Source organism: Phalacrocorax aristotelis, chromosome 3, assembly GCF_949628215.1.
Source record: "Phalacrocorax aristotelis chromosome 3, bGulAri2.1, whole genome shotgun sequence".
In the NCBI taxonomy this organism is placed as follows: domain Eukaryota; kingdom Metazoa; phylum Chordata; class Aves; order Suliformes; family Phalacrocoracidae; genus Phalacrocorax; species Phalacrocorax aristotelis.
This window is the reverse complement of record NC_134278.1, coordinates 82,716,167-82,728,227: the sequence shown is the minus strand read 5'-3', so window position 1 is coordinate 82,728,227 and position 12,061 is coordinate 82,716,167. Positions and strand designations below refer to the sequence as shown.

The following is a 12,061-nucleotide window of genomic DNA, read 5'->3' as shown; positions in this document are numbered from 1 at the left end:
TGGCAGCATCAGCCCTTCATATTCCTAGGGGAAAGGTACATCTGGGAGTAGGAAACCCCCATGCTGACACTTCTGGCATCCCAGCCAAAGCCTTGCTGACACAGAAACGCTGCATACAGCAGGCTCTGACATGTCTATTCACTGCTAATAATCATAGAATCATAGAATCATTAAGGTCAGAAAAGACCTCTAAGATCATCAAGTCCAACTATCAACCCAACACCACCATGCCTCCTAAACCATGTCCCGAAGCGCCACGTTGTCCTTAATAACAACAACTTATTTTCCTCTTCCATTTGCTAGAACTTCTATCTCTTTAATATCTGGTTTTAGTGAGGGTTCCTAAGAGTTCCTGGAGCTGAACCAGCTGATATCCTAAGAAAACCATACATGGACATGGGCACCTTATTTGTCTCTAGAGTCATCTCAGCTAGCAATCAGGCTGCCACCTTTCACTTCTTTCTGGTTCCCAACAATGCATCTACAGGCTTGCTCTGAAGCACACCAGCCATTTAACCAGACACAAAGGGATTTCTTCCTTCCCAAAGAAAAGTAAGTCAGATTTGTGAATTTCCTTGGAAAAGAAAACATATAATTACCAAGAATTAGTAGCACATCCTCCACCTTCAAATGGCTGAATAATAACATTCCTTAAAGGGTTTCCTGAGCCTTTTGCGCTTGGTTAAAATATCTGACAAGGGTGGGAAAAAACCTCTCCACAACATAAGCAGCATGGAGTCCTTTTGCTGCATAATACATTTCTTATTTTGGTATTAATGAAAGGAAAGTTGGGCGCTTTCTAAAGCGGTTTGTTCCAGATTGCTAGCTCTCACTATACAAAAATAATGACCCCTTTCCCCACCCCATCAAAACAGTAGCATGCAATCCCAGTGGCACAATATCCCATTGTAGTGCTCTGAATGCCATATTGGCAGAGGAACTGGTGCGAAGGAGGGAGCACAATCGCCTCTTTGCCCTCCTACCGCTGCCAGTGCCAGTTCAGGGAAACATGACTCACAGCCGCTGCCAATCTGTTGATTTGAGGGAATGATGAAAGAGGCCACACTAACATAAATGCATGGACAAATGCCACGTTCTGGCCTCGCCTGCTTTTAGCTACTGAAGGAACTTGGGAGAGGAAGTCTCTTCTGATGGAGATAAACTGTAGACACACACTGCTGAGCAGCACAGTCTGCTTCAGCAGCACTGCGTTCTCAGTTCAGAGGCACACCTGGGCTTGGCTGCTTTAAAAAAAACAACAAATCTCCTTTTTCTCATGATCCTGGAGTATAAAACTGAAGCTTGCTTTGCACAGAGAAAAAAAAAATCTAATTATTTTTAACCCATACTTCAACTCTCCCTGCCTTTTTACCTTCCATGACACTTTCCTGTCCTCTATCCTCCTGCCTTTAAGGGATGAGTAGGTGGGTGGGTTTAAAAGTCTCTCAGGATCCACATTCAGCAACTGTGATGCCACCCTGAAGGTTCATGAATAGTCTGAAGCCACCTTGCAAAAACAGAGCGCACACTGTACAGGAATGGAGGGACATAGCAACCCAAAGCAAAATTACACACATCCGATTCCTCTGTTGCATAAATAATACATCCTACCACCGAGGATGCAACTAAAAAAGCAACCTCCATGCTCAGGTTATTCATTTAAAGTAAAGCAGATAACTTGACAAATAGCATTTGTATTTCTAAATGCCTCTGCTACTTCCAAGGCTTCCCAGACAGGTGAGTGTGCCTGGCAAGCCCCTGTGAAACAGAAGGCAGAATCCCATCACCAGGAGACTCTCATGGCACAGCTTGCCTGGTGAAGGCAAGAGAAAACATCCAGGCTGAGTGGTGCACAGGGTACTGCAGGCCTTGCAGGTGGCCCACCACAGTCCTACGTGGACAGCAGGCTCATGACTATCTCAGCTGCTGTTCCTACGACTCCTACTTGCTGTCCTTGCATGTAAAGCCCAAGCTGGTATTTCACCATCCTTTTCTTGTTTCTCAATACTCTCCTGATACCACTTCATTTTTCTGCATGCCAGCGATGGCAAGGCTCTTAGCTGATCGCTTCCTGCAGGACTTGGTTGACAGTTCTGTTTTGTTTATGGCTCCGTTCAATTTAGCTGCATAATTACGTCCATTTGCAGTGCAGAAATGAATTCCAAGAATAAAGTGACTCACATTCATTAAGGCTGTTTGTACAGAATTTGACAATGTTGTACTCCATCCAGAAAGGACTCTGTGTCCATGTTTGCGGCAAGGCTGGATGGACTCATGACAAAGATGAGATAAGTGTGTAAACTGAGATGTACCCACCTCCGCCTCCACCACATGACTAGGAGCACATAAAAGGCCAACGATGAGAAACCACCACTTTCCTTAGGTACCACCTTTCATGGCTCGCCACAAAATTACAACCATATTTTAAAAAAGGGGGTGTGGGGATGTGGTGGTTTTTGTTTGCTTGTGGGTTTGTTAAAAATTATGAGGATGTTATATTTTGCAGGACAATGGAGATCATCTGTTACCCATACCATGTTGCAACATTAAACAGGTTTTGTACCTGACAAAAGGCACATTCCAAATTTTCTGGAGTTCTTTTCAGAAATTATTAGGTTTTCCCTCCAAAAGAGCTATGACAATCTATTCCTATAGTCTTCTATCAAACAACACGCTTATGACTGTTTAAATTGGATCCAGGATAATACAGTACACTGTTTTAAATACATATACCAAAGCCACACTTCTGGATAGGTGAAGTGGTGGTTACCTGTAACCCAAGCAAGGCAATAACACAAAGAAGGAAACTAAAATGCTGGCATGAACTTTATCCGCAGTCACGGAATCCAATGGCACATTCCCCTGAACCACAGGCTTTTGCTGGTACACTGATTAAAAAGCAATTTTAGGTACCTGGAAGCCCCCAACTTAGGCATAGTGTGAACACTTTTTTTAAAAAAAAAAAAAAAATCCTACGTTTATAATTTACCACCTCTTTACATTTACTTTGGAATATTTGCCCATTAAAAGCTACATAGCTGACCCTAAGGTACCTCATGGAACATTTAATATTGTTCTTCAAGAATTAGGTCAGAATCTGCTATTTTGACCTCTATGCACTACTGCTGAGCAGTATGAACAAAAGTCAGTATAACCTCAGGCTTTCACGATAGGGTCACCACCTCTTTACTGTAAATTATTCCAGCTGTCCCCGAGGGGATTCATGCTATTGCTGGATATTCCTTCTCTCACACGAAGTGTTTCCCCTCCCACTGACAACAACGTATAATATTTCCATCAGCAAAAAACATTCCCCAGTTTAAAAACATGTCCTTCTCACTCACAATCAGCGAGTGTCATCTCTGAGATGGTATCTTGTCCACTGGCAAATGCAGCAACTATTTCTGCATTGAAGTGGCAAGCAATACCTGTATCTGGTGCTGACTTTAGGTAGGAAAGTGCTTTAAAAACAAATTAATCTCATTCTCAAAATCACCTGAGTAACACTAAAGCTGTGTCCTGCTGACTGTCAATATCAACTAAATCATTAGGCGATGACACAATGACAAAGTTTTTGAAGAAGCAGAAAGGAAAATATTTCACAGATTAAATGTGACTATTTGAAATTTTTCATAACACATGTAAAAAAAAAGCAATATTAAAGGCACAGTACTATGCACAGAACATTTTCAACCAAAAAAAAAAAAAAAAAAAAACACACTCAAGTGAATACAACACTGCTCTTGCTACCTGAAATGAAAAGCAGTTGTGCTGACCTGAGCTCTGGACCTGGTTGTATTTTGACTAATAGTTACTGCTAGACTGAAGGAGAGCTGACAGCTTTCCTTTCCCAGAATTTTGGGGATCACCAAGTTCACCGAGTCAGGTTAAATGTGTCATACAAGGCTACACTGAAAATGTGCTTTTTTCTGCTTATTCCTCCATCTGCCAGAGAGCAGGAGACAGAGAGCAATTGTAAAGCTGCACCACCAATAGCCACCTCACTTTATTCATTCCTCCCCAAAAGACTGATTTGTTCATTTTTCCAAAGTCTTGATTTATTACTTCCAGCAATCCGGATGGGAATTAATTGGGAGAAAATGCAAGAGCTGTCCAAACAGAGGCTTGACACAAGAGTTACTGCCTGAAAAGCCAAGCTAGACTGAAAGATGGAAAAGGTCACATCTTTTTATTACTGCAGGCAATTAACCAGAGTGACTTATTCAGGGATTCAATCCATTCTTCAAGTAGAAAGACTGAATAACTTTCTCAATTTAATATTGATAGCCAATTGTGCTATTGAGTTAATGCAGCTTGAAACTAACTTTCAAATACCTTACCCACCTCAACTGTGGATTTGGCTCAGGAATCATGGGATGAATTTCCAAAGCTCCTCCTGGGCAGGACAGCAAAGTGACCAGGCTCCTCTTCTGAACACATGCACCTCCGAGGCGTTGGCAAGAGCTGAACACCTCAGCATGCCACAAAACCACGGGTGACCTGGTGAACCAGAACCAATGTGTCCAATAGCACTCCAGAGAAAGAGAGCTCTCCTGGGGCAGTAAAGCAGACGTTACAACCGAATGGCATGAACCTCCTAGGGTATAAAACTCGATAATGTATTTCAGAGGGTAGAAATTGTCAATATCCTTTCTTTTTCCGCTACACTTCTGATTACAAACTATTGGGAAATAGATTATTTTTTTTTAATGTCCTCTTCTCTCAAAACCTATGGTCTATGATGAAGTGTACTACTAAACCATTAGAAGAACCATGAAGTAATATATAGTAACGAATAGCACTAAGTCACAAAGCACTAGTATTCCTCAAATACCCCCTCCAGCAACATGCAACATAAAACATGAAAAAATATTTTAAAAATCAAAGTTTTCAACACTGCTGCTAGGAGCTGCAGGTCAGCTCGCTAACCTGAACTAAGGGTATTAAATTCAGTGTCGCCTCTAATGCTTTGGAGATGGCTACCAAAAAAGGCAGAAGGACTAGAGGAGAAAAGGAGTGAACAGCTAAATGAGGCACATACTTGGTGCTTGTGACAGTAACGTCACCAGGTCCAACGACTTCATGTAGCCATGAAGACAGTTTACTGCCTGGAGATATGACAAAAAATTATACCATGAATAAAGGCAATTTAAATGTATTTATTTTAAAAATAAAACCTTAATTGCTCCATTTTCAGAAAACATCTTATTGAAATAGCACCATAAGCTTCACAAAATGATGTAAAGTCAAAGCAGCTCTACCTTCTCTTGCCATCAGTGAAACAGAGGAAAAATGGCTAGGGGGAAGGGAAAAAAAAACCAACCCAGAACTCTTTAGCAAGTGTTCAGTACCAACAGAAAGCACTACTGCTTTTAAATTTTGAAAGCAAGCCAACCAATTCACTTAGTATTGTCTAGTAATAGGCATGTGCCCACATAAGCTATGCCAGCCTTTTGTTTAGTACAGAATTATTGCCTGTATGTCTTGAAAATTGAGCCTGTCATAGAGATTTAAAAAAAAAAAAAACCAAACCAAAAACCAAAAGCCCACACCACTTCTCCCCTGCTTCCCACCACTGACAGCACCTTGACATCGCTGAAATAGGTATGGAGCAAAATGCAGTCAGCTCAAATGTGGGTATCAACGTTTCACTCGGACGCCAACAATTCAATATAGCACAGCAGTTTCAGAGAGGTAAAGAATATATATAGCACCTCCTCAGCTAGCTTAAAGCCACGGGGGTCCCTCTAAAGTTGCAGGTTAGTTTTACACCTGATCTTGAAACAGGAAAGATTATTTGAACACAAAGGTACAAAGACACTTGCCGTCATGCAGACGGATCATGTCTTGAATACATCTGGTCCTACTAAACATGTGACAAAATAATATAAACACATACTTATTTGTATATTTTTTTCATATGGTGATAAAATATTGTCTGGTATAGGAAGAGGATATAAAGATGAGCCTGCAACTGAGTTCACTTATTAATATTTTGGAGATTATTATCAAAGTACAAGCAAATGCTTCTTGCTCAGAGAAGCCGATAAAAATCGGCGCAGAGCATTGATGGCACCTCTCAATTATGCAGCCATTACCTGGCATGTTTTATTTTTAACTCCACCTTTGAGGCAGCTTTGGTATACCACATTTTATGGAATGGTGAAAACAGTTTTCTACACTGACATAACAAAAGGAAAAAAAACCAAAAAGAAACCCAGCACCAGCTAACGACTCTCTATGCTGAATATACCTAGATTTTTCTGCTTGCTTCTTCACACAGACACATTATTCCTTAGATTTATTAACCAGAGGGAAGGAAACATTTTCTTCTGCTGCTATTTTATATTTAATCATCTATTTTCAAGCACTCCTTCAAGTTCTCAGGTACCTCAGGCTAACAGAGTTTAGGCCCTGTAATGTCTTAACTACATGATGCTAAGTGTTTTTGACAAGCTTTATTATAATTACATTTAAATGTTTTGTTCTAATGTTTGTGTTTGCCAAAGTCTTTGATGGGAGATTAAATTACCTTCACCCTAAAGTCCTATAATAAATAAAAGAAAACAGAAATGCAGCGTCAATTTGTGTCCAAATCTGCTTACAAAAGAGAATTAGCTCAGGCCTTTGCCCAGCCAAGCACTTAATCATGAGCATAATTTTTGTTACGTCAGTACTGCCACTGATGTCAATGAGCAAAGGAAGCTATGATCGTCAAGTTATACACATGCCTGAGTGCTTTCCTGGATTGGGGCCTAAGAGAATTCACAACACATTGCAGTGACTCAGGACAGACAATCCAAGGAAAATCTCTCAGGACAGATGTCAGGAGAAAGCTTAGCACACTGCCTGATGCTCCCTTACAGATAAATCCTGCATAATAAAACAGATGACAAACTTGTATTACATTTGTAACAGAAAAAACAGCGTTATGCTGGCCTCAGTCAATGAAATACCATCCAAAATTCAGGCAATTAATTGATGATTAGAGTAGTGCCAGTTAATTAAATAAGACCATGACAGATATAAAAACGGTGTTCTTTATTGCATTTCTGCATAACCAAATGTTACCTTATCACGTTTTGTATAGTCCAGGGGAACACTCTGACATCTCTAATTCCCAAAGTAACTTGTGCCTTTCTAGCACAGCCTTGCGGCTTAGAGAAGAGCTCACCTGGAGGAGCAGCAACTGAAGATGCCTGGAGCGTCTCAAGGTAACAGGCTAATTTGTGTAAAGGACTTTCAGGTCATTGGACACTTGCCTGCAGGAAAAAACAGTGGCTTCTGTTGACACTCTTGAAGTTTACAGGTGCTGGTCAGCAACCAAGCTTTGTTAAAAAACACCACAGAGATCACATCCTGAATCTGGAGACAAGGAAACTAGGGTGACTTGGTAGACTTTTTGTGAATGCTTTCATGAAAAGCTTTCACACTGACAAAGTTTTGGTTATACATAGCAGAGACCAGAGTGAAAGCTTCTGCAAAGGAAAGACATTTTTATCTGTGATAGGGAGCTGAAAGCAGGCTTAGGCAGCCAGAGAAAAGGATTTAATTATCACTTCGTCAACCTTATCCTGTCCTCAACGAGTACTGCCTACTTTGATGACTGCGGTTGCTGCCACTTTTCTCCCCCGGCAAACAGGACGGGAGATAAGGTGTGTTTGGATTCTTTTTGCTGGAGAGGATATTGGGTTTCTTCTGCTTGTTTTATAAACACCAGCTCTGTTACATCTCGGTCATTATTCAACTAAGTGAAAAACAAATAAGTATTTCCTGCTTTCTACACAAGTCAGTGATTGCAATGTTGGAATAATTTGTTTTGTTTTTCTCTGAACTCGCTTTAATTTGCAGTATATGCTCTGTATGTGTGCATAACACAATATATATGTTATATATACTATTTACATATATAATTTGCAATATTGTGCATGCAACCTCTAGGTTTTTCTCAGAATCACTGCTCTCCAACAGCCTTTTTAAACAACAAATTTTAACAATAAGTCATTATTACTAGTACAAAGTAAAAAAAAAAAAAAACCACCACAAACTTTAATTCCACACTCATGCTTAAACTCATCCTGGTACCACTATTTTTTATGCTGACCAGTACCTACATGAGAAGTTGGCGGGTTTGGGTTTTCTTCAGTTTTAAATATCTTGTTCTATGTTTAGCTTCTGCAAAACAAACATATGAAAATTTTGTGCAACTGTGTGCAAATACCAATTCTTGCTTTGAAGATAAAGCATGAAAAAACTGCTTGGTACCCAGCTTCATCTGTCTTGTACCATTATTCTTGGCTTGATAACAATAGCAGCTTCAAACCTTCGGGAGGCCAGCAGAATGATAACAAACCCTTCCCAACCTTCATGCTTAATAAAATAAACCCAAAGTGTCACAATACACAGCACAGTCCCTGCAGAACAAATGCTTTAGTTAGTTTGTGCCAGTGGTTTCTTGTTTATACATAAGAAACTACATATATATATATACACACACACACAGTGGATCAGCAAAACATCAGGCACATACAGATATCCTGACAGCTGAAACTGGTGCTTTTGTTAATATTCAAAGGAGACTATCATGGGATTTTATTTTTTTTTCCTCTTCCCTCAGGAATGTTTTCCGCAAAGGACAAATTTAAGAAAAGATGACTATATTAAGAACTGAACCTATATTATGTCATGATCCTTCGACAAGCAATTGCAATATATATACACATTTGGTTCAGGAGATCCCTTTTTATCACTTTTCTGTTTGGTTTTAAACTTTCTTCATACACTTCATTAATAACGTGTAAGAAATATGAAGTATTTCTGGGTGAGGCTGATCAGTAAGGAGCCTAAAACTCTTCCACAAGAGTCTGATTTTGCACATTTTTTCACTCTGCTGTGAAAACTTCTGGTGAATTTTTGATTCTGTGGCTGTTTCAGACCTCTTTCTAAACACCCTGCTTACCTTTGAGGTTTAACTTTAATTACTTTTAAATGATTAATCGTCAGCTAACCACAGATCAAGCATCTCTATTAAAGTCCTGACTTTGTTTACCAAAGCCTGACAAAAGAAAGATCTCTGTACTGCCTGTCCAACATGATTCCCCAGGGGATCACCAAACAGCTCTTCTGCTGAGGCTTAATCCTACATCAGCTAATGACAAAGAAAAGGCTTAGAGACATCAGAGGGTTTGAACTTAGTCTGCAATAGTAACCAAAATTCACTTTCCCACTCTTCCATTAGCGCCATCAGAGCAAACTTGCACGTCACAGCAAAGCCATCAGAGGAATGGCACGCACAAGATAGTCCAACTGTTTAAAAAGCTGTTTGTATTAATTTTTATGTAGAACTGACATAGCTGTAGACATTTTCCCTTTTATGCCCTTATTAAAAAAGACACATTTTGAGCTGTTTTATGAAGGCATGATTCTTAAATTAATCTCGTGAGGCCAAATGGAGGTACTTAGCTAAATGGCTAAATATGCAAAATGCTGGAAAAACAGCAGTTCTCACTGGTATTTTGTTCTGAATTCGTAACATTACTCCTACAATAATAGATCTGAGATGTAAAATGTCCATAATCTTGATATTCTGCTCAGTTTCAAAAATGTGGATACCAGACAAGTTAATCTGATGTTTTTTAGACTGTATCTCAAGTCCCTAAAATGTCATTTTCTAATTTGAAGCATCTAAATTTAAAAACTGAGACTGTAACCACAGAAGTATAATTCACACATACATTTCAGGACACAGCATTCTGTAGCGCTGAAATTAAATGCTTTATAATTATCTGCTGTAGATCAGATAAGATGCCTCATGCATTTGGCCTTGCACTAAAGAGCCGGAAAAAAACCCCACAATAACTCAGCCTGAATAGGGAATAGGTTTTTGGCCAGAAACTTTTCCCCCACACCCTGTACATGTTCATGTGTTTCTGAAAAATATGTTATGAATTACAGTGACGTAGAGAATGAAACTGCCCATGGGCACACGAGGATTTTCAGCAGAGGACGAGAGAGGCAAAGAGGTTTACAGAGGGTACATGAACACTTTTATAGCTTTAAGTGATCCTACAGAAAAGATGCCTGTGAAGTCACCAGAAACATAACCTTAAATCTATCAACTGTGGAAGAAAATAAAATTATTTACATGTCTGAAATTCAACTTTGTAACATGTATACAAACATCGCCATTGGTGCTGCCTGGGACATCTGAACATCCGAAGACTATTAGGTCTTACCATCCTTTTCATGTTGTTGGTTTTATGTTGTAGTTGTTGGTTTGGGGGTTTTTGGTTGGTTGGGGTTTTTTTAATGCCCAAGAGCCTGTGTTAGACTACTGGAAACCAAAAAGATAAATGACTCATCCTCCACCATGCCTCCAAAATAACAGTAATAAGGAATCCAATGTTTTAATCTCTTAATTTCATCAGAAAGCCAAAAGTTAAACATTCTCTAAAATGTAGAATAAATAAAAAGGGCAAAGCAAATACAAATGTGAAATGCCCAGTTTTTGCCTCAACCTGATCAGAAGCTGATGTAACTTGAAAGTATTTAGATCGCGGCAATTTAAAAGTGAGTGAAACCTTGGTATTACACTAAGCAAATGCAGCAAATGTCTCTGCTATTTGCAGGAAGCTCATGTAGCTGCTCTTAAATGTTAGGCCATACAGTCAAACAAACTTATTGCTGCATTTTCCATCTTTATGGTTGGTGGAAACAACAGGATTTCTAGTGCATGCTAGCAGGGCTACTGCTCGGTCAGGAAAGGAAGATGAAGAACATTTCTCCTTTGCCAGTGCCATGATGCTCAATATAGTGAGACACAGGCATCACAACATAGCCCTTTCTATTCCCTGAATTCAAGGTTAAGGCACATTTCAAGGGGCACTCAGAAGAGACCACAGTATTTCCTGCACCACAGTACTGAATAAACTGAACACTTGCTGACAACTTATGACCCTTGGCCAAAACTGTCAGAAATGAATGGTGCCCGAGTTATTCCCACCTTTCACATTCTCAGTCTGACAAATGTGCCTAACTAGGAAAGGTGAAAGCACTGCCTAAAAATTTGCTTTTCAAGAGTCCTACAAGGAAAGAAAATCCAACTGCCATTGAAAGCAGAGGCCCAGAAAAAGCATGAACAGTTCTCCCCATGCTCTACAGATCTCATTTTCAAATATACAACCTGAAAGGAGAAGAGTTGAACATAAACTCAAATGTTTTTCACAGACTTCTTGTTTTCCAATGCCCATTCAACCTCTAAATTCCTTTGCTGGTTAGTGAGGCTGGTGAAGAGGGCACTTCTTCAAACCAAGCCATGCGGGTTCCTTCTTGGGCAGTTAACAATGTACACGATCACACTGTGATGGTGGCAGAAGTCAAGAGATAACTGCAGGCTACCCAGAAGGTATAAAAATATGTAAAATACACACAGCCATTCTCATTTACAAACAAAGACTTCCATTTTTTTGTCTCTTGTCTCCAGACTTGAACATTTTACTTAGGAAATGACAAGCTGCTACAAATAATTTGGTTCCAGTTCTTGAACTGTCTTGCCCTGAGGCTAATTATATTAATAGACTTCCCTGGGTTTAATTAGTATTTTGTCTAACCCCAGTTGATCGTTAAAATTTCATTTAATCTGATCACTAAAGTACATATTTTAAGTCCAGTCCAGATGAAGGAATTGCAAGTGTACAATTACCACTGAGTGGATGAGCCACTAAATTTAACTAAGGCCAGGGCATTTTTCACTCCTAAATTTAATTTCAGTATCTCAACTCCATTAGTGTGGATTGGAGAATCTTCCTCCTCATTTAACTGACAGCAACAATAAATCACAAGCTCTTATTTTGTGTATCGGAGACCCTAATTCTCAATTCCTGTCACTAGGCAGTCGCAGGTGGCCCTTCCCTACATAAAACTCAAGCCTCTGCCTATCTTTGAGCCTCGCTGGTAGGTAACAGCAAACATTATAGCTTCGTACTAGCAATAAGTTATTTTGTCAATAAAGCCATTTCACTGAAGGAAATAAACTTCTGCCTGTAAAAGAACTGGCTTGCTT

The 12,061-nt window shown here is 39.6% G+C and overlaps 1 protein-coding gene across 9 annotated transcripts in view; it reads right to left on the bottom strand.

Moving 5' to 3' along the window:
• Nucleotides 1–12,061, bottom strand: part of PLCB1 (phospholipase C beta 1) — a 407,677-nt gene that overhangs the window by 259,414 nt on the left and 136,202 nt on the right. The window contains exon 2 of one of the 9 annotated variants that reach the window (XM_075088218.1): nucleotides 7,175–7,262. The exons of the other annotated variants lie outside the window; for them this stretch is intronic. The gene's annotated coding sequence lies outside the window, so the exon portion shown is untranslated. The remainder of the gene's footprint in view (nucleotides 1–7,174; nucleotides 7,263–12,061) is intronic. 9 annotated transcript variants of the gene reach the window in all.